Raw genomic sequence first — 5,140 nt, forward strand, 5'->3', positions numbered from 1 at the left:
CAGTACGATTTGTGGCTTCTTTGACCAGTCAGACAGACAGACAAAGTAGACAGATGTCTTGTTTTGCACCCGCTAAGTCTTTCTGCACCGATGGGCGAAAAATCAAGCATAGGTGCGAAGGAAAGGTATATAGAAAGAGGGGCAATTTCGTATTTGAGGAGAGTAAAAAGGAACTTCGTACATTTTGTACGAGTTCAAAAGGCCAGAAAGAAAAGATGGGACAAAATAAAATTTAAATTAAATGGCCCAAAAATAATAGAGGAGAAAAAAAAGGGCATATAGAAAGAAAAGGAAAAGAAGTAGAAAATACCCTAAAATACGATTGTGTCCATGAGCGTAGTTAAGGAGTTCATCTGCAAAAATTCGTGTCTTTAAGAAGCAAACTTTAGCTAAGTTAAAAAAAAAAAAATAAATGAATGAATGAATGAATTCCTACATGGTAATGTGTATGCCGTTATCTTGAGACCTAACAAGAAAAGACATATATCATCACAGAGATGTACATAATATTTTAACTAAAGTAACATTAAATATTACCGCTCCCAAAAAATTCATGTATATTTCATAAAAACAGTAATTGACAAAATCATAAATCCATACACAGTGTGAGAGCATTTCAGCAAAAATAAATTACACAGTTTATTTTTATTAAATATTAGTTAAATATAAAATTAATTTAATTTAACCATTGTAATTTATTATAGTACAACTTTAACAAATTCCGTCACACTGTATTTTTATTTGCTCATAATTCTAAGTTTGAGACCTGAAAAAAAAAAATTCGGGGATCTTAGTTACAAAAATCACAATCTATACTCATCGCTGGTCAAGAGATCCCCATTTTTTCCCTCTCAAGAAATTCCTAAGCACGAAGAGGGGGGCCTCCGAAGGGTGTGAATTGCTGATAAGAACGGACTACTGATAAGGAATGTGGCGTCTCTATGGAATAGTTACGAAGAAAAGAACCACATGACTTGCTACTATTACTAACTATTGTATAATGCTAGAATCTTATGAAAAATAATAAATAAAAAAAAATTTAATTGCACTCTAGTGATAGAGAAACATATATTGTATAGAGAACAGAATGTTACTTATCTGAATATTCCGTGTCAGGGCCTCTTTTGGATTTCTCGTGTTGATAGTAAACAGCTAACAAAACACCTGAAGTTTCGATGAAGCGAAGTTTCCTTTTTCAATTTGATGAATGAGACATTGCATAGGAAAGGTGCATTAAACTTTTTTAGAGGGTTGAAAATATTTACTGAAACAGTTATTTAAAAAATTTCGGAGCTATGTTTAGACACTGCCTCCAGCTTTCGTGCAGTCACCCCAGAAGATCTATCACCTCTTTGACCAGTCAGCGTCACTTATCTGAGCGGTGTCGTCACAGATACGGTCAAGAAGTAGAGAATAGCATAATAACCATGGAGGTAGGAAGTAACCTTTCTTACCTCCATGATAATAACGAAGGGCAAAGTAAGCGGATGCGTTAGGGCAAAGAATATGTAAAAGTCCGTTACAATTATGCGACTACAAACGCTGACGGTTTACGGAAGTTAGCGGGTCTCACGTGACTGGTGGCAACAATACGTCACAAGCTATTTGTCTGGGTTACTATAATTGGCTGTTTTCCACTTTTTTATGTGAATTTCGAGAAGTTTAGTTTATAGAAAATCCTTAATACCGTGTTGTAAACAAACACCGATGGCAAAAAATTATTTGGTAACTACATCCATTACGTATTGATAAATGTTTCTACATGATTACATATAACTGCATTAATAACCAAATAAAACAAACTTAGATTACAAGTGCGTTGTGTAATGGAGCATGTAACTAAAACTTCAGAATTGTAGAATCCGGAAGATTTTTTTTTTCCGAGTTAGAAGTATAACAAAATACGAGCAGTGTTCTAATAAATTTTTAAATCTTCATATTCTTTAATATTACTGCTGTTTTTGATAACATGATCATAACATAACTGATGATCATAACATAACTGATAATTAATTATACTGCTGTTTTTGATAACATTAACAACTTTCGTTGGTGTTAAAATAAAATCTAGTAATTCTGCTGAATACTGCTTTTCATGAAAGCACGAGAATATTTTAATGGGATTATTAAAGTATCTGTAATAAAGAAAAAAAAAAGTAGGTTAGGAATAAACAGTAAGTAAAAGGAAGATTACTAATAATATATATTAACAATTGTATATATGTGTAATTTTGTGAATTGTGAAATAATGATATTTGTTCATTTTATAATTTAATAAATAAAAATTGTGAAAAAATTACATTTGTTCATTTTATAATTTAATAAATATTATGAAAAAGCTACGTACTTTTTAAAAAATCATTTGCACTTATTTTTCATTATTGCATTTAAGTTTTATTCATTATTTGAATCAATATATATAAGAATATAAGAGAATCGTATACATTTTACAAGTAAAATATTATACGCAGTATGAATGGAGATATGTTACTGTAAGATCCTAAAGTCTGGTAAATCCTAGGTTTTACCAGTAAAACCTAGCTTTTACCAAAGTAGCTTGTTAAAAGCTCGAAGTATGCTTTAATATGATTCTACTTCAGCCTTTGAGGTAAAACCGAGGAGTTACCAATGTCTTCTGGTAAAATCCTGAAACGAGGGATTTAAATCAACCTTGAATAAGCCTCCGCACACAAATTCCGTCATGACACATTTCTGTTCCTGCCTCTCCTTATTTGCACCATTCACAGTCTAACTTGGACATAATTTTTACAAGTGTAAGCAGCTACGATCTAAAAAAGAAGTTTGGGCGCAAGTGCAGAATCGCCCACTTATCGATGTGCACATGGACAAAGTCAAGGGAGTGCGTAGTGCCAAGTTTGTGTAATTCTCTGATGTTATTGTAAGCAAAAATAGGTCGTTGTGTACATGGACACTGAGTTTGTGCAATTCTTAGACTTGTTATTTTCAAGTTGGCGATTTTGAGAAATGCGCTAAGCAGGGGTGATTCTGCACTTTCCCTGAAGTTTGTTTCCATTTTTACATACTTTGCTTTTTTTTATTTTGCTGATGGGAAATGAGTGATGTTATGCGGAAAAAGATTATGACATTTTGTCTGAATTTGTAAAAAATAAGCCTGATAACTGCTTTTATTTAACAAGTGAGAAATGTGTGATGGAGAAACAAACAGTTCATTACAGAAGGTTGAAACGCTGTCGTATTCTAAGTGGAGGAAAGGACAAACTTATAATATCACTATTTGCAAAAATCCTATATTATGTTACAACTGATGAAGTCTTCAACACAGCACTCATATTGCAATTGGCCATGGTGAAAGAACTTGCATGATTAAAGAACTGAATCGTAAGTACAAGAATGTAACAGTAGAACCTATCTTCACATATTTAAGACTATGCGAACTATGTCAGAAGAAACAAAAAACTGTGAAAGAGGGGATTGTAATTAAATCAGTTGTGCATAGTGAAATGAATTCTCGATGCCAACTCAACCTAATAGATATGCAGTCCAATACTGATCGTGATATGAAATTCATTTGAGTGCATCAAGATCATCTTACACAATTTGTCCTACTCCGAAGTTTACACAGTAAAAGAATTGTTGAAGTAGCATATCACTTTCTGGATATTTTCATAGCTTTTGGAGCCCTGAACATTCTTCATTCTGATAACAGGAGGGAATTTTGCAACCAAATCAAATCGTAAACAGTTTATGTGAAATGTGGAGTGATATAAATATAGCTCACTGAAAACCGAGATACAGTCAGTCACAAAGTTCTGTCGAACGGGTGAACCAAGATGTTGAGAACATGTTGGAAACAAATAAGATAGGAAATTGGTCAGAAAGATTAAAATTTGTTCAAAAATAAAAAACAAAGCATATCAGGAGGGATTCAAATGTTCATCTTAATGAAGCTATCCTGTGATGTCCTGCAAAGTTGTCCTATGAAGCTAGGACTTGCTAACTCAGTTTTGCCACATAATTTGATTAGTAATATGACCACTGAACAGGATTTAGAAAAAAAGTTATAAGTATGTATTACTAATGAATGTGTGGTTAATACAGAAAATGGGAAAACTAATCTCGAATCAACAGTTGATTTAGAATCGCAAGATAATAATAATGCATATGAAAAATAATCAGGCATAACAATGGAAGAAGATACTGAAGTTTGAATTGAAATGAAAGAACCAGATATATGCTCTGACACAACGGGTGCAATTATCAAGAAAACTCAAAATGTGAAAGTGTTTCGAGAGACAGTTAAGGAAGGACTTCAGAACCAGGCAAAGAAGATGAAGACTGTGTCTACTAAAAACTTTCCGAAACCTACATTTGGACAAATACTTTTGGAAAAATGTTAAAATAAAAGTACCTGATGTTGATAGATCAAAAATGGATCCAAAATCAATAATAGCCGTTATTAGAGATATTTAAGATGATGAGTTTTTATGTTTTTGATAGTAAGTTTGGTAAATTAAAATCGTTGTAAACAGGAAAGCAGTTTATTTTTTGTAAAGAAAATTTTTTTGAACATTGAAGTTGGTATAGAAGAAGTAAGTGTATGTGAAATAGTAAAAAAAAAAAAAAAAAAAAAAATTTCTTTAGTTGGGGGACAAGGATTTAGAAAATGCAGCTGTTAAAAAAAGTGTACTACGAACATCTGTTTGTGCAAATCAGCTGATCTACTTTGTAAATCCAAATGCCATAACAATCAAACTTGTTGTAACAGGTAATAAAGTGTATTAACACTTTAAAACAAATGTAATAATAGAGATACAAGACTGAAATAATGATTTTGTTTCTTACCTGCTTTAAAATGAACACACTGTATGTGAGTGTTAGACTAATATCAAATTATATGGAACTAAAAGCATATCTTCTGTCCTTCATTTCTTTCCAAATTCAGTACCAAGCATCATTTCATCATGTGGTGGAATATGCGAATTAAACTGTTGGTCATACAGGTATAATTCCACTGTGCTAATGCTGCAGCCATCCAAATTTTGATAGGGAACACCCCTGGGGATACATCTGAGTGTCTTCCATTTCTCGTTCCCTGCCACCAAACCACTCAAGAGGACTTTTGGCTCACTAGTCTTTTTAAATGGCCGCATATCACACA

The sequence above is a fragment of the Stegodyphus dumicola genome, chromosome 4 (genome assembly GCF_044657685.1).
Source record: "Stegodyphus dumicola isolate Sdum_Otavi_A_Nest chromosome 4, ASM4465768v1".
NCBI lineage: Eukaryota > Metazoa > Arthropoda > Arachnida > Araneae > Eresidae > Stegodyphus > Stegodyphus dumicola.